Source organism: Bemisia tabaci, chromosome 3 (assembly GCF_918797505.1).
Source record: "Bemisia tabaci chromosome 3, PGI_BMITA_v3".
NCBI classification, from domain to species: Eukaryota; Metazoa; Arthropoda; class Insecta; order Hemiptera; family Aleyrodidae; genus Bemisia; species Bemisia tabaci.
This window is the reverse complement of record NC_092795.1, coordinates 63,207,355-63,233,581: the sequence shown is the minus strand read 5'-3', so window position 1 is coordinate 63,233,581 and position 26,227 is coordinate 63,207,355. Positions and strand designations below refer to the sequence as shown.

The 26,227-nt window shown below is 41.9% G+C and overlaps 1 protein-coding gene across 1 annotated transcript in view; it reads right to left on the bottom strand.

Moving 5' to 3' along the window:
- The window catches only part of LOC109039896 (piwi-like protein Siwi), a 65,547-nt gene extending 44,133 nt beyond the window's left edge, over nt 1-21,414 (bottom strand). The window contains exon 1 of the mRNA XM_019055609.2: nt 21,259-21,414. The gene's annotated coding sequence lies outside the window, so the exon portion shown is untranslated. The remainder of the gene's footprint in view (nt 1-21,258) is intronic.
- Nucleotides 21,415-26,227: the final 4,813 nt, after the last annotated feature.

Below are 26,227 nucleotides of genomic sequence, written 5' to 3'. Positions count from 1 at the left end.
CGAGCGAGGGTTTGTGGATAGGCCCAAAATCGTCGTCGGCGCTTGCAAACCGAAAGTAGACAACCGTGAACTTAGCTGACGAAACCCTAATAATCAACCCTTTACCATAGCTTCAAATGGGGAAATATCCATGACAGATCATTCACGCCTCGCTGGGGATATTAGGACCCAAGTCTTATTGGTCGCCCACCAGTTCAGTTGTGAAACTTTAACTAACCGTTGACAAGTTAATTATGGTAAGGAAAAAGTACATCCTCTCTTATCCTCTCTATTCTAATCATTTCTAAGACGCTCGATAGACGGGGTGAGGATGGGGATTAAGAAGGTCGATCGGCTGGCGCTAGATAAGAGTCAGTAAGGGGAGTTTAAAGTCCGTTTTTGATTTGCTCTTAGTTAATGAGGTATCCTTTTTTTTTGAATTCTTAATTCACCTTAAGCAATTTCAATTCGTTTCGTCCGGGCGATTTCGACGATCCTCCTGGCCCCGGCGGCGCGCGGCGCGGCGGTGGGGCCGCGTGGCGCGTGGCGGCCAGGGGGCGGAGCCACCTAGTTGTGGGTAAATTCAAGCTGTAAACAAATTGTGCATTTCATCTACTAATGCCTAGGCCGTCCCTAAATTAGGCAACGCCGGGGGGTTGTCTTTTCCAGCGTTGCGCGGCGCGGCGTCAGAGGAGGACGAGAGCATGGAGCGAAGCGTTGCCAAACGAGTTTAAGTTATTTTCTTTCCAGTTTCTGTATAAAATTTTTCGTCGGTCGTCTTACCTAAGAGGTCATGAAAAATTACTCCCTGAGATACTTTTAATTTTCCTCACTAAATAGAAACTCCAGTCCGCTCGGCGAGTGTAAGATCACAAATTAAACCTAGACGGAGGGGGGGGGGGGGTGTCCTAGCACCGCGTTGCGGATCGTTACAGGGGGTTGGGAGGGTGTCAAAAAACCGCAAATTCAGCGTTACGTAACTAAGGGACGGCCCCTGAGAGATGTCTTCGAAGCATAAATGAGGAATTATTAAAGACACTGTCATTTTAGATCCTAGCAGAAAACCCCGCCGCACAATGAAAATAACCTTTTAGAAAGGCTGGAAATAAAATATTGGACTGAAACTGTAAATTGTGATGTTACTTGATTCACATTGTAAATTTTAGAGGTTCCTCAGGAAGGAAATTTTGCGGGGAAAACAATGAAATCAATTCTAAAACCTCTGCGTTCTATATTAACATCAATATAAGCTTTTAATATTTTCACATTTTGCAGAATTCCTCTCATTGACTGGCTTCATTGAGCGTCGCTGGTGAGGCTAATTGTGTCCCTAGTCAAAACGCCTACACTTCCGTGCATACGCAACACGGACATCCGTGAAGCCCAAATAGTTGCATCCGGGCCCGAGCGTTACAATAACTTCGTTTTGTGTCCGTCGCATGAGACACTAACCGAAACTTGGAATGTTTCTTTCACGCCTTAGCTTATAGTCTGTCCGAGATGGGAAGGTCCGTGGAAAGTCGGAATTAATTGCACTATGTAGAAACAAGGGTAGCGTTCGAGCCATTGTAAGAGATGAAGACACTGAACCAACCCTGTGTCGTGGCGCACCGCACAGAGGGCTGACTCCTTATGAGTCGCTTGCCGCATCGCGCAGCTCGGCGCCTAGCACAGGAATTTGCGGCTCCAGGTTCATATCCCGGGAAAAACCGCCGCTCCGAGGCCCATAGCCTCCTGTGCAGTGGCTGCGGCGTGCGCGAAACATCGATAAGTGACAGTTGACGAGGGTCGAGACACCCCCACCCTGCAAAATAGTGCTAATTATTCCGACTTTCCACGGACCTTCCCATCTCGGCCAGACTATAATTCCAGCATTGCATGTTGTGTATAAGTACACCATTACTGATCTTTATCGCAACATCGTTAATTTTCCGAGAAACGCATTAATTCAATGTACTGCAACATTGCCGAACCTCAAATTCGCAAAAAAAATAGGAATCTGAGCACGATAAGTGGATTTTCCTTTAACCTGGTGGAATGAGTCGTTCTCTGTTAGGATTTTTTGTCGTTGGCTTTTTTTTTCTTTGGAAAATCTAATTCTGACGTTAGGGTGCGAAATTTTCAAAGAACAATCTTGATGAATCGCACGGGATTTGAAACAAGAGTGATGACCATTCATAAAGAGAAAAATGAAATGCGACAGGAAATCTGAAACATCAAAAGCCAAAATAGACGTATATGATTTCCAAGGTGCAATTACGAAATTAGCACAGTATGGTCTGGTAAATATCAAGGTTTATTAGGGGTTCGCTTTCAAACCCAGAGTGAATAAGGCTTGCCTGTTAAGTCCGAAGTTTACTTCCACAGAGGTGACCATCCCTAATATCGCAATGATAACAAGGGTTGCCAATTTCATTATGCTTTTACCTCACCAACTTTACGGGGACGTTCATGAGTTTGGTCACCTTTTTAGTCAGACTTTAGGAAAATTTGAAATTAACAGATGCAGAATGAAGCAAATCCCCAGAGAAGTTTCAGGTGGTATTGCTTATGCATACGTTTTATGCTTCACTGATGAGGTGGTGTGCACAAGCAGTAGCGATTTTGCCAGCTGACAATAATGTCAATACTCCATTTAAATTCATTAAAAATATCGATTTCAGATGAGGCACGCCCGCACGCTGCCTCACCAAGAATCGATTGTTTTATATATGCTTAAAAGGAAGCACAATGTTGTCACCTTGTAAGAATCGCCGCTGTGCACAAGGGAGAGCAGATGGGAAGAGAAGAAAGAAATTAAGCCTCAACCTAGACCTGATGGTTTCCTCAAAAAAAAAAAAAAAAAAAAAAAAAAAAAGAATTGAGATATTTTGATCTGACGCCAAGTTTCTATTTCTAAAATTGAATGAAGCATCGCAACAGTCGAAAAACGCAGTGATCCGCCGCGTGGGTGAGCAACTTAGCACAACTCTACCTCAAATTCATTAACCAATGTGAATTCTCGCGCTGACTGCATAGCTTACATGGACGATTATTGAGGTTTCATGCTCCAAAAGACACCTTTATCAAATCATAACTCTTATCTAGATGATGCAGTAGGTAATAACAATGCCTCGATAACTCAAAAATCATTTTTCAGAGATGGGTAAGCGGATAAGCTTGTAGTTCAAGCTGAAAAGATGATTTCACACTCGAGTGGACTTTTTTGCGAATCACCGTACATTATTTAAACCGCTCCTGCCCTTTCACGGTTGCCCTTATTTTGAAACCCTTTTATCACTGGAAGGGTGCCAATATGCCCTACTCATCACTTAACGCGTCTGATATTTTGTGCAACTTTTGACGCGATGGAAACTTTAGGTATCTTTTGTTTCTACTTGCTTCACGATAGGGACCGCCCGAGAATGGCGTCAGGTAGGTACCTAGGCGGGGAAGAGAGGAGGTTACGGCAGACCCTGACGTCACTTTTTTTTCACCAATTGTTCATTTCAGAAGAGGTCCGACTCAAAGGTTTAAAATCGTTCCTATTGCAATATGAGCAGAACAAAAGTTTTGGAAGTTTGGCTATAGGATTATTTTCAAGAATTGAATAGTATGCGCTGAAAACTTTTTCCTTTCACCGAGTTTTGAGTGAGTGGCGCTGGAAAAGAGAAGGCACGAAAGTCCTACTGAATGCACGATCGGCAGCCATAGGTATCACTGCTTTCCGTTCGAGAACCTGCTAGCGCTCTGTCTCACTTTCTTAGGGAGGCAGAGTTTGTACAGGTATAACCCGAATATACAACTAATCGTACAATTGCCTCTTCAGAGTTTCCGGGTTTAGAGCATGGTCCCCCGGAGGAAAAAATCCAATCTCACCGAATATTTTCGGCTGAATCTAGGTTATTTCCGTTTTGCGGAATGTCTTCCTTTCATGGGGGGATGGTTGGGGGGAGTTGGACACTACCGTTTGAAACAAGAGATTCAGCATGAATAGAAACAGCCATAGCTAGCCATAGTAACCGACAACAACCCGACCGTAAAGATATGTGTTGAATTAGGGGAAACAAGGGTAAAAACGGCAACGCCGCCTATAAGACATGTTCGGGATCTCGACCGGGACTCGTCCCTTCGTCGCCCCCCCCCCCCCCCCCCGTCCACCTCACATTTCTTCGGGATGGACACGCGGAGCCCGACAGGTGAACAAAAACGAAGAAAGCCCTAAAAAAAGGAGAAAGTCCAGGTTTTCAAAAGGGTCCGCGCGCAACTCCGGGAAAGGGTTGCCTCATTTTATGGGGATCGCCAGCTTCCCCCCCCCCCCCTCCCTCCGGACCCTCACGGAACAACGCGCTGCACCCACCCTGCGGCCGGTGATGCGGGCAGCGCGATTCCAAAAGAGAAAGGCCCAAGTGAAGGGTCAGTGAAGGGCCCAAAAGAACGGCCCTCGGGGGGGGGGGGGGGGGGAGGGCTTAAGGACTAAGGCCCGCACGGTGTTCTCTTTTCCTTTTTTCCATCGCTCCGAGTTTTCATCTCAATAGCCTTGACAATAGTTAGAATGAAAAAGGGAGGTCGGGGGGGGGGGGGGGGGGGGGGGTTTGCTGTTGCTCCCGACAACGACGCATCCCTTAGTTTTTTCTGAGTTGAAGCCGTCAATGTAGCCTCGGTCATCAAATCAGGTCATCTAAGCAACCTTTGCCGCGTTTTGACGCGTTCTGTTGTGCCGCGGGGCCGCGGGTGTTCCTTGTATGCGGAGGCAACCTTGAAACAACCTTGAAATGACCCGTGCAGGGGCCTCGCTAGTCCGCTAAACAATGACAAGAGGGGCTGCTTGGCGACACTTGCCGATCCTCTCTGTCATGTATTTCTCAGAAAAGAAATTGGACGCATTTCTATCAAACGGGAATAAGCGCCAATTTGAGTTCCTTTTGAGGAATTTAGAATCCCGGATAGCGCGTTCTGTCAAACGGACCTAAGCGCCATGGAAAAGCATTCCGAGTATAGGACGGAATAAGCCGGACGCCCGATTCCGCCGCCAATCCAAGTCCCCCTCTACCTTCCTCACCCTGCGGCGCTTCGGTCCGTCTGATAGAAATACGTCCAATTGATCCTTCCACATTACTGAAATTACTTCTTGTTCCCTCCCGAAAAAAAATATGAAGAAAAGCGTCGAGTTAAATTCGGCGTATGGGCATAACTATGAGGAAACTAGCTGTTTGGTGGGTAAAACGAAGTTTCTGATTGCTTCCTCATCCAAGTAACTCGTTCAGCATTTAATTTTACAAGCCTTTACCGCGAACTTGGCGGAAAGATTAGAAATCCTCACAAAAATTAACAATATACTTAGTGCGGTAAATAAAAGTTTCGGCACTCGGGTGAAACTCGGGAAAAACAAAATGGCGTAACACCCCCCCCCCCCCCCGAACGTTACTAACTTTTAGAGCGGCCCCAAACGACAGCCAACGAAGAACAATGAGTCGTGTCCGGCATTTCTTCGGGACTTGTCATGCCATGTCAGTGTTGCCGTTAGTGGACTTTAACCCTTAGAATATTTTTAAAACCCAACTGCACTCGTGAAGAGCCGAAGGTCTTCTTCCTTATACGGGTATACTGTAGAGTAGAGGTGTCGTCAGAAAAGTTGAGAATTGTTTCTTTTCGGTTTGCAAGCGCCGACGACGAATTTACGCCTCTGTACAAATCCGCGTTCGCAACTATTCATCTTAGAGACACTCACTTATCTGACGACACCTCTAACATCCTTCCCTTTGAATTCTACCTTAATTCTCGTCGGATTTCTCGACTCTTTTCTCTCCCAACTTCACAGATTCGTGGATATCCCCCGGGTGTGGGTGCAGTGAGCACATATGAAACCGTTCGAAACCTCTTGAGTGCCTCATTTTTGTTTACAGCTGGCTGAGGGCTCTTCAACAGGATTATAATAAGTCGTTAAACCTTCGGACAAAAAAGGAATGCACTGCGAGCCTGGTTATTGAAACTGTATCTGGCTTCATCGGCAAGATAAGACGAGACATTATGTATATATAGGGTGATCCAAAAGTCCCTTGCACCCCCTCTAACTTTTTACCTAATTGAGATAAAGATTTGAAACTTGGGGGATATTCCTAAGTCAAAAGGGAGCTACTTTTTGGCCCCCCTAAAATTTTCAGGGGGGCCCCCTTGGGGGGCAACGGCCCCCAACTTTTAATTTTCAAATAGGAAGACCCCCTTTGTGATAGCTCATTCGAAAGAGCATAAAAAAAAGAAAACTTTTCGCGCAAACCCGAAGTCAATATCTCAAAACGTTTCAAAATGACGGCCGGTGAAAGTTCAAAATGGCCGAAAACTCACACAGGTTATTTGTCAATGGATTTGCGCGGAAATCGGTAGATAGGGGTATTATGACACGAAAAAAACGAATTTGACGTTAGATTATCAAAAAAACCAAAATTTCCAAAATGGCCGCCGGTTAAAGTTCAAAATGACCAAAAATTGATTTTTTTAGAAATCTAAGTTCAAATTTGTTTATCTTATGCCAAAATACTCTCAAATTCTAAGTTTAAGGCAAATCCATCGGGAAAAAACCGAGGTGAAAATTTTCGGCCATTTTAAACTTTAACCGGCGGCCATTTTTGAAATTTTGGTTTTTTTGAAAATCTAACGTCAAATTCGTTTTTCTCGTGTCAAAATACCCCTACATACCGATTTTCGCGCAAATCCATCGACAAATAACCGGTGTGAATTTTCGGCCATTTTGAACTTTAACCGGCCGCCATTTTGAAACGGTTTGAGATATTGACTTCGGGTTTGCGCGAAAAGTTTTCTTTTTTTATGTTCTTTCAGAACGAGCTATCACAAAGGGGGTCTTCCCATTTGAAAATTAAAAGTTGGGGGCCGTTGCCCCCCAAGGAGGGCCCCCTGAAAATTTTTGGGGGGCCAAAAAGTAGCTCCCTTTGACCTAGGAATATCCCCCAAGTTTCAAATCTTTGCCTCAATTAGGTAAAAAGTTAGAGGGGGTGGAAGGGACTTTTGGATCACCCTGAAATATGTGCCATGTAATTTATCGATTTTCGATGTCTTTAGATGACATTTTCAACGGACAAGCCGCAGTGGCTACCCACGAGCTTACGTGGGCCCAAATGGTTCCCATGTTGACCGTTCACAAAATAAAGACACATTAAAAAGTCCCTATTCGACCAGAGACAGCGAAGGATCTATTTTGTGTTCGTATCCCGCGGCGCGGCCCGCCCTGACAGAAATTCAGAAAAACCTCCATTTCACGAGTCTGCATTTTGCTGCATTATAAATTCTAAAAGACTGGCAGCTGCAGTCAATGACCCGCTACGGCTGATGCGCTGTTGCCGTTGTGGACGAGAAATGCCGAGGATTAAGTATTGCTCATCATCGCATCGTGGAAGAGCTAGCAACACCGCCTAACACCCCTCTCTTTTTCACCCCTTGTTACTCACAAACTAATATAGTTATTGCTTTCCACCACCATTTCATTATCATCGCACTAACACCTGGAAGGTAGTATTGTACAAGGGGGCTGTGCCCCCTGGCCGCTACGCGGCCCAACCCCCTGAGGGCGCTCCGCGCCATCAATGGGCCGCTTCGCGCCCCTATTTTTACCCTCCTATCAATATTGGTTTTATTTTCCCCCTAAAAATATACGATATGAGGTATACTTTACTTTTAGAATGAAATGATTTTTGTTTTTGATGAGTAAAGAAAAAAAAATTTGAAGTCAAAAGGACGCGTTTTGCAATGACTGATTGATGAAACATTGCGGTAAAACAACGAATAGTAATAATCAGGTCACCACTAAGAAAGCTGAGGAGTCAGGAATCGAACCCACATCTTTAAGTATGGCGCATCCGACGTGTTGGACGACTCGGCCACCGCTAATCTTGAAATGCCTGGGGCGAATCTTGTGTTGATAAGAAGAGCTGATGCGGAGCATTCTGTAAATTCGCTCACTTTTATAACTTGATTGGAAAAAAACCTAGGTCCTATTTCCGAAATCTGATTGGAGCGGGCTCAGCTAGGAGCTAGCACTTGTCGATAACCGCAAAAATCATGGAAATCGGCCCGGTAGAACGCTCAAACGAACTTTGACAAAACATATAAATTTACATTGCTTAAATGGGAGAATTCGCAACTTTACCACGTAATATAAAAAAACCTGGGTCATATTTTGAAAATCTAAATAAAGTTGGCTTATCTAGAGACAATTGCCCGTCGATTGCCCCAAAAATCATGAAAATCGGCCCGGCAGAACGCTGGAACTAATAATAAGCGTTACCAGTTACGCAAAATTAGGAGGTCTCGGAGCTTATAGTATAGATATAGATTATTGATCATTGATTTTATATCGCTTATCATATGGCTATCGGTAAATTTCGATTGATCGAGGCAATCGATCGTTGAAACTGGGCGGGATAGCGATTACTATTAATAGATTCTGGTTCATAATAGTCTGACATCCCTCACTCGGAAAAAGCAACTTTTTCATCGTGAGACCACCCCAAGCAAAAGGATTTATCTTCTTTCTCGGAAGTCAAACTCAGCAGCTCTTATTACGATTACGACTTGTGAGCATCAAGTTCCACTCCTTACCGTCACCTGAGAAACGAAGAGTTAGAGGAAATTAACTGAATGCGCAATTCGAAGCTGCGTAGCGTTTCAAAGCTGCAGCAATCTGCGGAAAATTGCGATAGATTCCGTAACATGCATGGTGTTTGATCTATTGATCAACCGCATCGATCAAATCTATCCATTTCCGGAGGTCGATGGATCCGATGTAAACAAAGATTGATGACACTGCGTGTCATGAATAACCTCCAAATTTCAAAGAAAGAAGGGGGGGGGGGGGGGGAGAGGACCCGGTTCCATCACTAAATACCATGGGATTGAAAGAATAATTCTCAATGAAATTATGCTGAAGAGGAACGCATTTCTTCGTGGGGTAAATAGGGGATGATTCTCACCTCGTCTTCAAAAGAGCTATTTACTAGAATAAAACAAGTGAGGGGTCAGAGGGTCAATTTCATGGAATATAACGATTCCACGAGAAATCTCAATTGAGGTCAGCCATACAAAATTTCATGAAACTTTGCGCACGAAATCATGGAATTTCACTTTTTCAAGTTCTATAAAAGTTCCAACTTAGGAAATATTTGGAACTTTCTAAGGGTATTCCACCCCTGAATGAGGAAAATTAGAGGAAGGGGCAGGACATAACAAATCAAGGGCAGAAATGTGTTGATAATTAGATCCTTTCAAGATCAACTATCGCGGATTGCGTGCTCGCATCACTCACTTTGCAGCATGAAATTTCCTGAAACTCGGCAACGCTGAAGTGCGGTATCGGAGTTCAATGGTTTAATTAGCTACTGACAATAGGCCACAGTCTACTGACAATAGGCCACAGTCCTGGAAATTTCCCTGACTCAGAGCGAAATTCCCTGACTTTCTAACTTGTTTTCAAATTCCCTGGCATTTCAAGTGTTCCCTCACCTTTACAATCCTGAAACATCGAGTTGTAGGCGAACTTAATTCCTCGTTACAGTTTCTAGTTTTACTGGTATGAGCGGAAGAGTAGGGATACATTCTATTATTGCAACTTATCTCGCCGCCAAAATCAGAATATTTTCCTGCTAATTTTTCCGACGTCACGCTAAACTGAAAGCGCGGTGATACAACTATTGCAACTCCGGAGCCGCTCAAATTGTATCAACCGAGTTGAAGGCAGTCTTGCTTTCTCGCTCCTGTTTTCAGTTATTTAGACATTAGCATAAGAGCGCGGTGCTAAATTCTCCATCTCAAACGTTGTTATCAATATACTTTATTGCGGGGAGAATCAAGTTACAATTACTGGATGTTTCGCTGCGGTAGTCATTACTTGAAATCAGGAAGATTACAACGAAAGTCATTGTTAATCAGCCGCATTATATGAAACGCTCTCAAAAGTTTCGTACTGGTTACCGGATCTCTTGTGAGAAACGGGGCGCATCTACCTGGGACGGAGAGACTTTAACAAAAGGTCAGAAAAGTAAACCACGTATCTCCAGCGAAACGCGGTTCTAAAAGTCTCTTCTTGTGGTCATGGGCGGAAAAAAGGCCCCCCCCCCCCCCCCCACAATGCTGCTCGACCCCTTCCAAAAATGTCACGGACCCAAGCTACTAATTAACTTTGAGGTAAAAGGCGCATGGACTGTAATAAATATGGGCTTAATCCTAATGTAATCGATCAAAGATGTCAGAAAAATGAAAATTACTTGCTAAGAGAGCAGCTTCCTCCGAGTAAGGAACATGGAATGCAGTTTGACTGTATCCGGTCATGGTTTTTCGCGCGTTTTAGCGCAATACTTGTTTTCATGAGAGTTAAATTAAGATATATTCAATCAAAACCCACATGAAGATATGATATTTTTACAAACAAGTCCGCAAAATTTCCGTCATCTGTAATATTTAATTCCATTTAATTTGTCATTGAGAATGGCTTAAAATTGCTCTCAAGACGTTCTAATTTTCAAAAATTTTCCGGGGGAGGCCCCCCAGACCCCTCTTAGCGCAAGTCATATATCCTTCTGTGCCCCCCCCCCCCACAAAAAATTCCTAGTTCCGCCCATGCTTGTGGTATTTCCTTACTAAACTTCTGAAGATTCTAGTTGAAGCCGTTCGATAGACTGATTTCGTGACTGTCAGAGATGGAAGATTTCATGAAAAATTAGAATTTTACGTGAAATTTTATGACATTTTCCTGAGCAATTTCAATAATTTGAAATTTCAGGCTATTTTTGATGAAAATTCAGACATTTTATTGGAATTTCAAGTGAAAAATTGCGTGAAATTTCGAGGGCGATCTCAGGTGACTGCGTCATTCGATGTAATATCCAACTCTTGGTTCAACCTCATATACAAATTCTTCGTAAGTTAATTAATTTTGTCAATTCATTAAAACTTCGCCATTGACCGGTCCGGTCATAAATCAACTAGGAACTCATTGCACAAGAGGAATATCGATTGCAATAAACAACACTTGGAAAACATTTCACCACCATGGCGCAAAGGGCGCGAATCAGAAACATGCTAATGTTTTTGTTTACATATGAACCATGACCAGACTACAACACAACGTGGCCACTAAATTAGTCCATGAGCGAGCAGGACACGGGATTAGCGGGCAGGGCCAATGTGACACGGAGGGTACGGATTCCATCCACATGAATCGACCGAAAAATGCCAACGTGAACCGATCGACACCGGTTCGATCCATAAATCATTAAAAAACCGGTGTCGATTCGATCGACAAGAATGGATCAAAAACACAAAACGTGAATCGATCGACAAACCCGTGAAAGAATCGACGAACCCGTAACTCGATCGACAAACGCAGGATTGGACCGACAAAATCCGTGCAGGGTTGCCACAAAATTTGGAAAATGAAATTTCCTGACATTGCCCTGACACATTTGAGTGAAATTCCCTGACAATTGAAGATATGCCATGAGAACAAAAAGACATAATTTGAAATAGTTTTCAGGGACAATTTGTTGTTGTTAACGTCAACTTGCATTCTAGAGAGCTAAAGGGGAATTAACAATTTTTTCTAACACTTTCGCCATTTTTCCTGACTTTCCTTAATTCCCTGACATTTCCCGGTTTCCCGGTATTTCCTGACTTTAGGCCTAAATCCACGGTCAGCCTGAGCTCAAGTTAGCGTCAGTTTGGCATTTGCTCAACGATCGAATTTCTTGAATTTGATCGTTTTCAACTGACTTTAGTATTTAAATGGATAAAGGGTGAGAGGACGAGTGGAATTCATCTAATTCGGAACGTTTATTGATCACCAAGCAACAAACTCATCAAGCTGACGCCGAACTTAAGCTCAGGCTGATCGTGGATTTAGGCCATTAGGCAACCCTGTCTGTGAATGGATCCGATTTCGTCCATCGTTTCACGTTTTTTTGGTTTTTCGATCGATTCATGTGGATCGAACCCATGGCCTCCATAAGACATGGCAACATTGCGCCACAGGATATCTGACAAAAATTTGGAGGACCGGTCTTTCCGGGCAGTCGCGGGGCAACGGGCAACGGGCACCACCCCCTCGGAGTATCTCTCACGGTCTGGGGGGGGGGGGGGGGGGGGCCTGCCTCTGTTGGAAAATGAAATGTTCCGACTCTTTTCACCTGCTTCAATAACGCACTGCTAGGCTTCTACATCGGCTGTCTCGACAAAGAAAGTTTCAATTCAAGGGAGGGAGAACGAGGGAAATTATATGACGTTCTAATTGAACTAGTAGTCTCCATGCTGGTTATCCTCCCAAAGAAAAAGAAGACGAAATAAGAAATTACAAATTACATACTATTTTCCATCTATGATTAGTACGTCCTTCCTTTCACGAAACTTAACTACATTTCAATGTTGCCAGATTTTTCCGCGCAAATTCCACTTTTGCCAAGATCACTTCGAGAATTTCTAACTGATAATATCACTAATTGATCTTCCGACCTCATGCAAAAATCGGACAATTTTCGACCGAGATAAAGCAGGTAAAAGATTGAACTGTTCGAGTCGATTTTGCCACGTTGAAATGAAGTTAGGTTCCTTGGTGCAGGGAACGACGAATACGGTCACGCCTATATCTTAAGTTTCTCTTCCAAGTTTTGGCTCAATTGAAAATCTTTTAATTTTTAATACTTAACATGGACTAGTTTAACACGCACATTGTTCGTTTCGAGAACTTCTCAACTTCGAGATTTAAAAACGTTCAAATTATGAGTATTACCGGACCGAGTAGTTTCATTTCTTCGGCTACAGGACTTTTTTACAGAGCTAAATTAAATGCGCCTAAAACATTTCCAGTCACCAGAGATGGGCGGTGCCTAAGTATATACAATTCTTTCATGCTCAGATGGATTTTTTTTTTTTTTTTTTGGGGGGGGGGGGGGTTGACACATGTTTCAAATAATTGATTTGTATTTGAGGGGTTTTCGGTCATCTTGATGCAGTCAATATCGAAGGCTAAAGTTCGAAACCACATACCCTCCGCTTGCGACGTTGCAGACTTCCAGTCATACTGTGTTATTTCTTTGGACAACTAGACGATGTCATTTCTTGAAAACTTCCTTGATTTTTCTCCTCTATTTGCAAGATATATTGTGGAAATTTCAAAACATACAGTTGGCTTGTTTCACAACGAAAAATAAAACGGAAGCAGAGATTTTGAAACACCGCAATGGAAATTTATACATGGTTCCTTACGTTAGCCGTCGATCTGTGACAGTCAGGCCATCCACAGGAAAAGGGACATTGGTCAAAAAAAACTTAAAATAGGTTTACCTATTGGTATCCCAGTATCGAGGGGTAATCTCCAAACATTTTGAGACCGGGCACAAAAAAATCCATCCAAAACTGTCAAGCCGAGCTGGTGTTAAAACTTTAAGAAGTTCGCAGTTCGACTGACGTATTTGGATAAACAAATTAAGTAAGCAAATTCTAATCTTTCTTAATCGCGGTGCGAAAGAGCCTCGCCAAAAAGTGGTGTTTTTTAGCCCCTTTTTTTATACCCGAGTTGGTCAACCGGACTGTGCTGAAATGAAAGCCTATGGTAAGGCAAACTTCCATGCAAAGTTTCAACTTGAAGTGACCCCTCGTTTAGGCTGTACAGCGTTGCCAATTTTTCATTTTTATGCGCTATACTCGAGGAATACTGGATTCATCATGGTTGAACAGACTAGTATACCCGAGTTGGTCAACGGGACAAGGCTCAAACGAAAGCTTATGGTAAGGCAAACTTCCAGGAAAAGTTTCAACTTGAAGTGAAACCTCCTTCAGGCTGTACAGCGTTGCCAATTTTTCATTTTTATGCGCTATACTTAAGGAATACTGGATTCATCTTGGTTCAACAGACTAGTATACCCAAATTGGTCAACGGGACAAGGCTCAAAAGAAATCTTATGGTAAGGCAAACTTCCATGCAAAGTTTCAACTTGAAGTGAAACCTCGTTTAGGCTGTACAGCGTTGCCAATTTTCCATTTTTATGCGCCATACTCAAGGAATACTGGATTCACTGGATTTTACTTGGAGGAATATCGGCAACACTGCTTCGAAAAGTTCACGATGGCCTTTAGTTGCGCTTCTATTCGATCTCAGGGTAGTATTCAGCTCGTAGACCGATGCACTAGTCTGTTTAATTATGATGCACTGGACTATTAGTCCCGAATTCCTTGATTTTAGCATATAAAACTGGAAAATTGGCAACGCTGTACAGCCTAAACGCGGTTTCACTTCAAGTTGAAACTTTTCCTGGAAGTTTGCCTTACCATAAGCTTTCGTTTGAGCCTTGTCCCGTTGACCAACTCGGGTATACTAGTTTGTAGAACCATGATGAATCCGGTATTCCTGGAGTATAGCGCATAAAAATGAAAAATTTGCAACGCCGTACAGCCTAAACGAGGTTTCACTTCAAGCTGAAACTTTTCCTGGAAGTTTGCCTTACCATAAGCTTTCGTTTGAGCCTTGTCCCGTTGACCAACTCGGATGTACTAGTCTACTTATGCACCGGACTAATAGTCCAATATCCTTGATTTTAGCACATGAAACTGGAAAATTGGCAACGCTGTACAGCCTAAACGAGGGGTCACTTCAAGTTGAAACTTTGCATGGAAGTTTGCCTTACCATAGGCTTTCATTTAAGCACAGTCCGGTTGACCAACTCGGGTATAAAAAAAAGGGGCTAGGGCTAAACTTGGCGAGGCTCTTACCGGATAATTGCAGCTTTACGCCCTTCAGGGGTGCAAAATGCAAATGAACGGCTGGTAACTAATTGCTCAAGACCGGAAAACTTCTTCCGCCCTGTACTAAGGGCGCTTTACGCTCTGGCTTTACGAAGAAATGTACTTAGGAGTGGTCTGTGGGTTTACTGACACACGCTAGCACCGGCGCCAACTTTTCCTGTTTCATTTCACAAATATGCCGCTTGACATCAATATTTCACCCTTTTCCCCCGTGCCTATGGCTTATGATTCTAAAAAAAATTAGTAGGGATCCGGCCCACTGTCATCTTTTTCAGTACATTTGAATTCTACTAAATCAGTATATTATATTTAGGAAACTATTCTTCGCGATCGGTTGATATGTAAAGGAGTTGGCGTTCAACAAGTTGTCCAAGAAGTTCAATACCAAATAGTAGGGCGGATAAGCATAACAATCGTGCATTTCTGGAAGAAAGCATGAAACTTTCAGGATATCATCTTTACCTATAGAAGGTTCAATTTCGCAAGTGAGCCCAAAATTCTGAGGCCATGGGGGCCGGGGGGGGCAGGGGGCCCTGATTTCGCTATGTTTTGCCAGATTTTCGCGTTGAATCATTGTTAGAACGCCGTTAACAATGTTAAATGTAATCAAAACTTGTGTAAAAGTCATTAGTAGGCTCTCTCAAACAGTATCCTAAAATTTTATCACTGTCCGATCCTGGAGCACCCCTCAAAATGCCTAAAATTCAAAATGGCGCCCATAACAAGGCCTCCGAAATATCGGTATTTTCACTTGTGCATATCCTGTCATGTGAGGTATCATTTCCCATATAATTTTGGTCGCAGATTTCATATTTGAAGTCAAAACAACCCCCCGGTCAAAATTGGTGCCTGTCACAGCTACTGAAATACCTGCAACTTGTTCTTTTCTTCAACTTATAAATTTTCTATTCATATTCAGTTCAATCATTAGGGATGGCTGGATTTCATACACTTTCCTCTTTTTCAGTCATATCTCCCAGCCATCACCTTAAATCGCCTATTACTTTTATTACTGAACTTGCAGCTGATAGCTCCACTGATTATAGCCAGCCAATAGCGTGTAGACTTGTTGTCTCACCACCTGTGACGTCACCAAGTCTATAAAAGCTTGAGCTGCCCATTTCTCTTGGTTCATTCCATCTTAACCCGTAGTACTACGTATGCCATTCTCTCTCCATAGGCATTATTTATTCAAGTGTGACTCTGTAATTTCAATCTTTTCAAAATTCGTTTAATACAATCTTTCGGCCCTCCAAATATCTTTCGTTCAATTCTTGCTCTCCCACAATCTAGCTCTCCCACAACTCCGTTACATCTTCCGCCACGTCAAGGGTACTTAGATGTTTCAGTCCGTCTAAAAGCGCAACTTAACCCGTCGATGCGACATGGTACCTTCACCCATGGTGCCGTCGTACCCTTGTACGCGACAGTGCCCCCAATCCAAGATGGCGGCCAGATTTGAAAGGCAGGAGGGTGCATTTTTTAAACTTTTACGCGATAAGGCAAGTGATATGTCATTTCCTATGTAATTTTGGTCGTAGATTTCATTAATGAAGTCAAAATAGTCCTCCGGTCAAAATTGGTGCCCCAAATCCAAGATGGTGGCCAAATTTGAAAGGCAGGAGGGTGCATTTTTTCGAATTGTTACGTGATAAGGCAAAGTGATATGTCATTTCCTATGTAATTTTGGTCGTAGATTTCATTAATGAAGTCAAAAAAGCCCCCCGGTCAAAATTGGTGCCCCAAGTCTAAGATGGCGGCCAAATTTGAAAGGCAGGAGTATGAATTTTTATGAGAAAAAAAATCACATGAGATGACAAGTGAGGTATCAATTTATATGCATTTTTAGTCAACAAAACGAATCTAAATGAAATGTAAACAAATCTTTTAAACAAAAATGAAACGAGATAATCAAGATGATTGCCATCATGGCTGACAAGTGAAAAGTGATGGGCCACTAATAGTGAGGTGTCTTACTGATTACTGCACAAAAACTCTGAACTCAATTTCAGATGCCTTAGACATAGAGGATGAACAATTAATAAGTACCGAAAATAATGTAGAAAACTTTCAGTCGGTTTCAGATGGTGGGTCTAAACTCCATCGAGTGCGATTGAAGCATAGGCATACTTACTTACGAATCCATTGCACAAACCTATGTTCCATCGAATTGATTCCAGCTCTTTATATCCGTTCCTGGTTTTGATTAGGTTCCAAGAACCTTTCTTTACATTCTTGCAGGTAAGGATCAGTTAAAAGCGTACAGAATAAAGTTGTTGTTCCTATTTTATGGATGTGAGGAGTTGAACCGAAACCAGTAAACGCATGCAAGAACAGCGGTCATCTCCGATTTTGCGCGTTTAGCATCACTTCGAAAACGCAAAGAAACATTGGTGTCTGCTCATCAATTTGATGGAACATAGGTTTGTGCAATGGATTCGTAAGTAAGTATGCCTATGCTTCAATCGCACTCGATGGAGTTTAGACCCACCATCTGAAACCGACTGAAAGTTTTCTACATTATTTTCGGTACTTATTAATTGTTCATCCTCTATGTCTAAGGCATCTGAAATTGAGTTCAGAGTTTTTGTGCAGTAATCAGTAAGACACCTCACTATTAGTGGCCCATCACTTTTCACTTGTCAGCCATGATGGCAATCATCTTGATTATCTCGTTTCATTTTTGTTTAAAAGATTTGTTTACATTTCATTTAGATTCGTTTTGTTGACTAAAAATGCATATAAATTGATACCTCACTTGTCATCTCATGTGATTTTTTTTCTCATAAAAATTCATACTCCTGCCTTTCAAATTTGGCCGCCATCTTAGACTTGGGGCACCAATTTTGACCGGGGGCTTTTTTGACTTCATTAATGAAATTTACGACCAAAATTACATAGGAAATGACATATCACTTTCCTTTTCACGTAACAATTTGAAAAAATGCACCCTCCTGCCTTTCAAATTTGGCCGCCATCTTGGATTGGGGGCACCAATTTTGACCGGAGGACTATTTTGACTTCATTAATGAAATCTACGACCAAAATTACATAGGAAATGACATATCACTTGCCTTATCGCGTAAAAGTTTAAAAAATGCACCCTCCTGCCTTTCAAATCTGGCCGCCATCTTGGATTGGGGGCACCAATTTTGACCGGGGGGTTGTTTTGACTTCAAATATGAAATCTGCGACCAAAATTATATGGGAAATGATACCTCACATGACAGGATATGCACAAGTGAAAATACCGATATTTCGGAGGCCTTGTTATGGGCGCCATTTTGAATTTTAGGCATTTTGAGGGGTGCTCCAGGATCGGACAGTGATAAAATTTTAGGATACTGTTTGAGAGAGCCTACTAATGACTTTTACACAAGTTTTGATTACATTTAACATTGTTAACGGCGTTCTAACAATGATTCAACGCGAAAATCTGGCAAAACATAGCGAAATCAGGGCCCCCTGCCCCCCCGGCCCCCATGGCCTCAGAATTTTGGGCTCACTTGCGAAATTGAACCTTCCATAGGTAAAGATGATATCCTGAAAGTTCCATGCTTTCTTCCAGAAATGCACGATTCTGGGAACTTTTTCCCCTTATCCGCCCTACTAAAATTACTGCAAAATCGATTGCCTACTTGCATTAATTTGACCATCATTTTGATCAAAATTCCATCACTAATCTTAGATTCTGAATTGTGACATAACTCTGTGAGAAATTAAAAAAAAAATTGTTCTCGTGCTGCTTGACTGTATTTGAAAGGAGGGTCGGATTCGGGTAGGCGCGCAATGGGGCAACGATGGCGTAGTACGTCGAATTGCCCAGTCCCGGTCTCGGGGGTGGCTGGAGGCTGCCATTCACGAGTTTTGGTAGGTGCCCAACTGAATTACCTGACCAGACAAACATGATCGGAGCCGCCTTTATTTTCAGTATATATACTCGAAGTACGATTTTCCGCCCCAACCCGACGAAAAATGTGGCCTCTGTGAAATAATCGGTCGCCGGTCGCTGGGGTTTATACAATGCCCCCCCCCCCCCCCTTGCTACTCACCTTTGATGTTTCACGCATGGAAACGTAAAATGGTCGCCGGCTTCAATGCCATTTCTAGGAAAAACGCGGCAAAGGTTTTTTTCCGCATGAGCAGCAACCCAATACGTCCTTGTCCTGACGAAGAAACGTAACTTCATTCCGAGGTTGAAAAATTGACTCTTGAAATTCAATTTTTTACAGGGGTGAACCTGTGCAATTATAGTTCAATTTTTTTTCTGACTTTTGCATTAGATAAATAGAAGGCAATTAGTGACATGTTCAGTAAGAGGGGCCTAAGCTTCTCCTGGTTAAATTTAATTAGCTAGAGTAAACTAGGCAACCATGAAATGCAGTTACGTTCTTTCGCAGTGCTGCCATTTTATTTTATCAAAAGATTCCGAAATAATTCTTCTTTTCGGAAACAGTCCGATTTGCCAAAGTTCCGAGAAGAATTCCGAAACACGCCCGTATTAGTTCCGAAAATCGTCAAATTTGATCAAAAAGTCCCTAAATTTAATCAAATAAATGGTCAACCCGGCGAAAACCGCAAATTTCGAAGAAATTCCGCAAACAGCTGAAAATTCCGGGAAAAGTTCCGAATTTCGGAATTAATTCCGGGAAATGGCAGCACAGTTCTTTCCTGAAGGTAACGACGAGTAGAGCGCATCAAGTTACAAGTTCGTCTATGTCGGCGTCATACTCATAGCGTCTAAAATGTCAACCCTCAAATCGACAGCTGACAGCTGCCTTCAACGATCTTGCAACCCCTCGCATTGCGAAATTGAGTTTAGTTTAGTCTTCTCGCCGGAGATTCTCTCTGAAATTCAAGAAACTGGCCGTAAGGATGGAGTTTACACTACTCCAGTCTACCAGTTGCGAAGCGTGAATGGAGATGTTGCATGTGTGAGGAATTTGCCATTTGACTGTTGATTCTTTTGTAAAAGTTTGCGAGAAACACGATGGTCCCACTGGTTTTCTCTGAAATCAACTCCCAAGCTCAAAAAAAGCTCTCAAGTTGAGGCCTAAATGGAGGGGATATCCCACGCCATCCTGAGAGTCCACCTCTAGATCAAGACGAACTCTCCATGCTAAGATAGGGAGCAAATACATTAGCAGTAATGCCGTGTTTTCAGTTTTAGAGTCCCCAAATAAAGTGGCAGCCCTATCAATGTATTTGCTGCCTGTCTTTGCATGGAGAGTTTGTCTTGATGTATTGGTGGACTCTCAGGATAGCGTGGGATATCCCCTCCATTTAGGCCTCAACTTGAGAGCTTTTTTGAGGCTTGGGAGTTGATTTCAGAGAAAACCAGTGGCACCATCGTGATTCTCGCAAACTTCTGCATAAGAATCATCGGTCAAATCGCAAATTCCTCACACATGCAACATCTCACTTGTTTAGATCATGACTAAACAGCCATCCTGCAGGCCGATTATTGATAGTTTAAATCAGCCCGATAAGACATCGAATTGCGACATATTGCTCGGTTAATATAGGGCTTTGGATAGTCGGGCCGCAGTAAGTACATTCTTCACCACGAAAGTTAAAAAGCAGCCACAGCTGGCTGGAGGATATCGATGGCGGAAGTCAGCAATCACATATCGACGGTGTAAGTCGGCAGTCACATAACTCGCTTTGCGACGTCGCAGACTTCCTGTTATGATTTATTATTTAAACGGAAAGCTACTCAACAGCAACTCTTTAAAACTGCGGTGATTTTTCTTCTCTGTGTTAAGAAAATTCTGCAAAAACTTCAAGGAATGATGTCAATTTGTTCTCCTTTAAAAAAATAAAATAGAGGCGGAGATTTTCTGACACCGCAAACGAGTTATGTGATTGCCAACTTGCACCGTCGATATCTCGTTTGTGGTGTCTGAAAATCTTCGCCTCTAGGTTATTATATCAAAGGAGAGCAAATTGACATCATTCCTTGGAGTTTTGGCAGAACTTTCTTTGCACAGATGAGATGAAAAATCACGACAGTTTGTAAGAATTGCCGTCGAGAAGTGTTCCGTTTAAATGCTGAAAGGAAGTCTGCAACGTCGCAAACAGAGTTAAGTGATTGCCGACATACACCATCGATATTAAAAATTTCGTGTCCCGGGATACTCTCATCAATATTTGAAGCATGTACGAGTCATGCCGCCAGAAAGTACCAGTGTACGAAACACGCCAACACGCCTATGGAGAATTCCTGACGTGGGTTCAATATGCGAATAAGATAAGGATATTTGGTATTGTAGATGCTGGTTGGATGCGTAGAGGGTAGTGCAAGAGCAAGATAAGGATAACTGATAAGTAACTAATATTAGGGTTGAGTCACTGTCAAGTACCACGTGACAATACAGCCAAAAGGGCGGCGGTTTTACACGACAAATAGATTTCCGCAACAAATAACATAACCCCATTGATCAAGAAAATCGCAGGGAAAAGCTTGCAAGAATAATTTCAAGTAAGAATTAAACTTACAATGTCGCTTGTAGTCCTTCCTAGGTAGAGTCCGAACTGTGCTGAAACTGAACACTTGAACAGCTGAATTTGCTTTGATGAAGTTGAGTAGAGAGAGGGCGCAGGCTGGCGCAGGCAGAGCAGAAGCCGAGAGACTTCGGTAGGAATCGGGTAAAGTCGCGTCGATCCGAACAGCATTGCCAAATGACCACTTCACTTGAGGCCTCCGACCTTTGCCAACTAGAAAAAAACCTAGTCCCTGCGTCCCTGCCTCCATGTGGTGACAAATAAAATATGGAAGGTGGTGTTTATCGACGAAAGTGAAGTTTGCATGAGAATCATCATTCATTATCACATCACGGCGATGTGGCGAGAGTGATGTGGCGGACTTTTTCAGTTACTCTACTCCCACTAATAATGCAAATAAACGGCAACAGTGAATGGTTCGCACAACAGAGACTCAGGCGTTGTCAAATACCCGTGAAATAATTAATAAAATAATAGGACTCCATGCAATCTATGGAATTATTACATAACTAGGGGCCTGAGGCCGCTACGCGGCCGCTAAACACTGAAAGGGAACTGCTCGTAAGAAATCATAGAACAACCACGTTCCAGTTATTTATTATAATTGAATAGCAACTTGAATTGACGATAAATTTTGAAAGAAGATATAACATGCTCTGAAATTTTGGAAATTGAAATTGGAATTTTGAATTTATCATCATTTAATAACAATTTAAATTTATAATCTGGAAAAATTAAATTATTCCGGAAAATAATTTCGGACTTTTAAATGTGAAGTGCCAGTATTGTGATGCCTTGCATTTCAGAAAAGAGGAGGATGTTTTAACAGATGTTGTCATAATGGTCTCCTCAGACTTGCCGAGCCCGGAATCAAAGACCAACTTCGCGACCTCTTCTCCAAAACCATTTTCATGACCAACATTTTGAGGTACAACAGTTGTATGGCTTTTGCATCTCTGTCTGCTTCCAAAGCTCATATAATTTTGAACCAAATCTTCTGCTATCGAATACGAGAATAAATGGAGAATTTAAGTTTTATCTTGACCAGCTTCTAGAAAGAAAAATGAAATTTCTAAGGAAGTCTGCAACGTCGCAAAAGGAGAAACGTCGTCTCTCATTTTCCCCAAAAATATGTACGTGTAAAATTGAAGGCATTATGGCTGGCCTCTCTCAACTTATATTCGTATGTAACAATAAAAAATAGTACGCGTTTGCTAAGGCGCCTTGATACAACTATACAACCTCGACGGATGTCCGAATTGCGTTCAAAAAATTGAAGGCGTTTTGACCCCTGCTCATACTACCTGTAGTTGATTCGATCGACAAACGCGTTGGTCGGCGGTGACGGGGACTTGATGCATTTTTTTTAAACTTGATGGATGTCCGTATCGCACCGACTGAAGTGCGAAACCACGTATCTCCATTGCGGTGTTTCAAAATTTCCGTTCTCATTTCATCTCTTCAATATTAAGCTTCAGTATTAATATATCTCAATATATTAAATTTATAAGAATCTCTTTCATTAACATCGTAAATGCTCCGTCGAAACGAATACGGTAAATCACGCACCAGTCGCATTACGCCACGCCGTTCGATGCGCCGCAAGGAGGGGTTGCGAAAAACATGCCCACGCCTCGCAGGACGCCTACGCTTTGAACACGGATTCTCCATGACTGAAGACAAAAAAATTGCGAGACAACGACGGTCGACGGTGCACTACGCTTCCGCAGTAAATCCATCATCCACGGCCATTTCCAGGGAAACGAACGAACCGGGCAGCCGAGTCATCAGACCGAAGAAAAATAGGACGGGAAAAAGGAAAAACCGCGCATCTCCCGACGGGACCAACGGGACAACCGTTTTTCCCGAGGGGGCGAGGGGGGCCGGGCACGCCGGCCGATCCCTATATTTTTCCCGCCGTCGGGGGACCGGGACGGTCGAGCCGGTACCACCCGCGTACGGATCGGCCCGGCGGTTCGCGCTGAATTTTGACGCAAAGAAAAGGCTTACGGAATTATATATGGTGATGATGATGATGATGATGATGATGATGATGATGATTACAGAAATCTAAGAGAGCAAAATGCTAACAAACAGAGCTGAAAACGCGCTGCGAAATGTTCTTTTAAAACTTAGCTTCTCTAGATGAAGGTGCTAGTTCCTTAAAAAAGGAAGAAAGTTCACACGAAAAAATGGTTTGCCACCGGGGTACATCTTCCTCTCTCCCCCTTTGGACAAAAAATAGATTGTCTGTTTGGCATTGTTGAACTAACTGTAAATTCATGGATAAAATTATATCACATAGGCACCAGTAGACTTTTAGATGCAATGACAACAAAAAATAACTCGGAACACGTAAATTGCCCTCACAAAAAATACCAATATGCACCTGTGTTTGTAAAATTGAAGTGGATACGCCCACGCCACGTGGCACTAACAACAATTGCCGGATACCATATTGAAGGCGCACTAAGGGAAAACTCAGTCAGCAAAGAATAAAAAATGTGATGAATTCATCCATCGGTGTCAGTTTTCTGATGAAAATTCCAATCTTTAAATATGTTCTCAACCTTTACCACCAGTTCTCATCTGTATAATACCAAAATTCTACAGACCAAAAGTCTCAGGCACACTATCACGGTATTTTTTTTAGAGAGCTCCCACTCACCACTCATCCTTCATCATCTTGAATTATTGATGAGATCCGAGTTCTGCATGCCAAGGAAGAGCGCAGTATGAGCTTTCTGACGTTGCTAAACTTCCCTTGAAAAAACTTGTCGGTATTGGTCTTCAATTGTTCAAACAAAACAATGGAATTTAATTTTCAATTTAATATAAAGCATTTGAAAATTTCATCAGAATAAAAAACTAATTTTCCTGAGATAAAATTTTCATTGAATGAGGGGGAGGGGGGGATTTCGCGATGTCTAAATTTTCCTAACACATCTTTCCTGCCTTTGGTTCTTGACCAGATAACACACCGAATGTTTCGGGATTGTTATTTTTGACATTGCACCAATAACGTTTCAAGAACGTTGTGTGTGTAAATTTTCGGTAACGTTGCAAAACGTTTCTGAAAATTTACTTTTCAGCTTCACTTTAATGGAGATGACCACCTAGAAAATTTAATTCTAAAGCTCATTGTGTTTATGAGAGCATAAGGAATGTTATGTCAATTAATAACAAAATTTAACCCGCACTGAATTTCTTGATATTACGTTTGTGGTCCTTTGTATGCTCAGATATTCAATAGTTTACGGTGCCCTATATTCCATCCTTGGACTTCTAATATCTGAAAGGCCATTCAAAAGATACGCAATGCTCTAAAAAGGAGGGGAACTCAAAGAGATACGCCAGTTTACTCTTATGTAATAAAGGATAGGAACCTACAGCACAAAAGCGTTAAACATGGGGGGGGGGGGGGGGTTTGTCGAAAAATTCGAAATTTAACGTTGAGCAATTTATGAACGGCCCCTTACAGTGATTCTGACATGATGTCTCAGAATTGAGTTCTTCATTAGTAAGAGAAAATTATAAAAAATTGAACTTTGAATGGTTGAACAGAAACACCGGAAGGAGGATGAGGCAAATATGGTTCAGAGATCTTCTGTGGCAAGAAAAATTTTATTTGTTGATAGAGGCACAATACATACGTCAGAGGTTCATTCAAAAATAATAAAAATCTGATTGATGATTCATACCGGTAAGCTTCTTCTGAGCCATAAGCATTAATAATACCTAATATTTACAATAACAACACTTAGAAATGATAAATAAGGGGTCAGTATGAAACAGCATTGGACAAAAAATCGGCAAGATTTTTCTCCTGTAAAAATAACTTTAAAAAAAAAACCCGAGAAAAGGTATTTAATTTTACCTGAACTTAACCTCTTTGTAGCAAATTTTTCAGGCACACAATGAGTAAAATTGTGAGTTCTTGTAACTTTTTCAAAAAAGTTATGCACAAATTATCAGAAATAAATCCTCAAAAAGTTTCGAGTTGATTCACCCAGGTAGACAAAGTCTCATATTTAACGAGATAACATTTAAATGTAGAGTGAGAGTATATAAAATGAAAACAATATAAAAAAAAACTAACGAAAAGACAACAGTAACACCAGAGTTAAGAAATTTCATGAAAGATTATAAAAAGAAATTTCATAATGAAATTTCATGAAATTTCATGAAATTTCGTGAAATTTCATTTAACACGCAGAATTCAGGATTAAACCCTTGAAACTTATGAATCTCCTTAAGTTCATTTGTATGCACGTGGTAAACTGTGAAAGGGAACTTTAGAAATGCCCAGAAAGTTGAGTAAAACAGCAAAAACATAATTTTGAATTTTTTTTCTTAAATTTTGGTTGAACACACAGCGCACAGCCGTACCGGTTGAACACCAAAATACATTTTACGGATAAAGTAAGACGTTAGCTTTCATATTTGGAGCAAAACAAATTTCTTGACTATAAAGAATCCGAGTACTAAGTACCCCCGAATAGTATATCCTTCTTTTTTTGTACAAAAGGGAGGGAGGGATCTTGAACTATCTTTGAAACAATTTAAATGATTTTTTCATTTGTCTCTGATTTTTTTCAGAAATTAACAGTTTGAAATTTGAAGTTAGGGTTCCCGGTCCCCCTCCCCTTGATGAGCCAGAACTGCCAGAAGAGAAAGAGTAAGAGAAGACCAGAAGAGAAAAGCTGAGAGAAGACCGCGCTCCAACTGGTCTAATTGACGAATATTATTCTCTTTAAAAATAATAACAAATTCTGTTAGAAAAAATAAGCATTTTTGACATTTTGTCGGTCGAAAGAAATTTCATTGGGAAAAAAGAAATTTCATGAAATTTCTTGTGAAATTTCATGAAATTTCATTCGATGAAATTTCTTTTAGCAACCCTGAGTAACACACACGATTTTAAATACATAACTGTTGTAAGAAGACATGATAAAAAAATCAA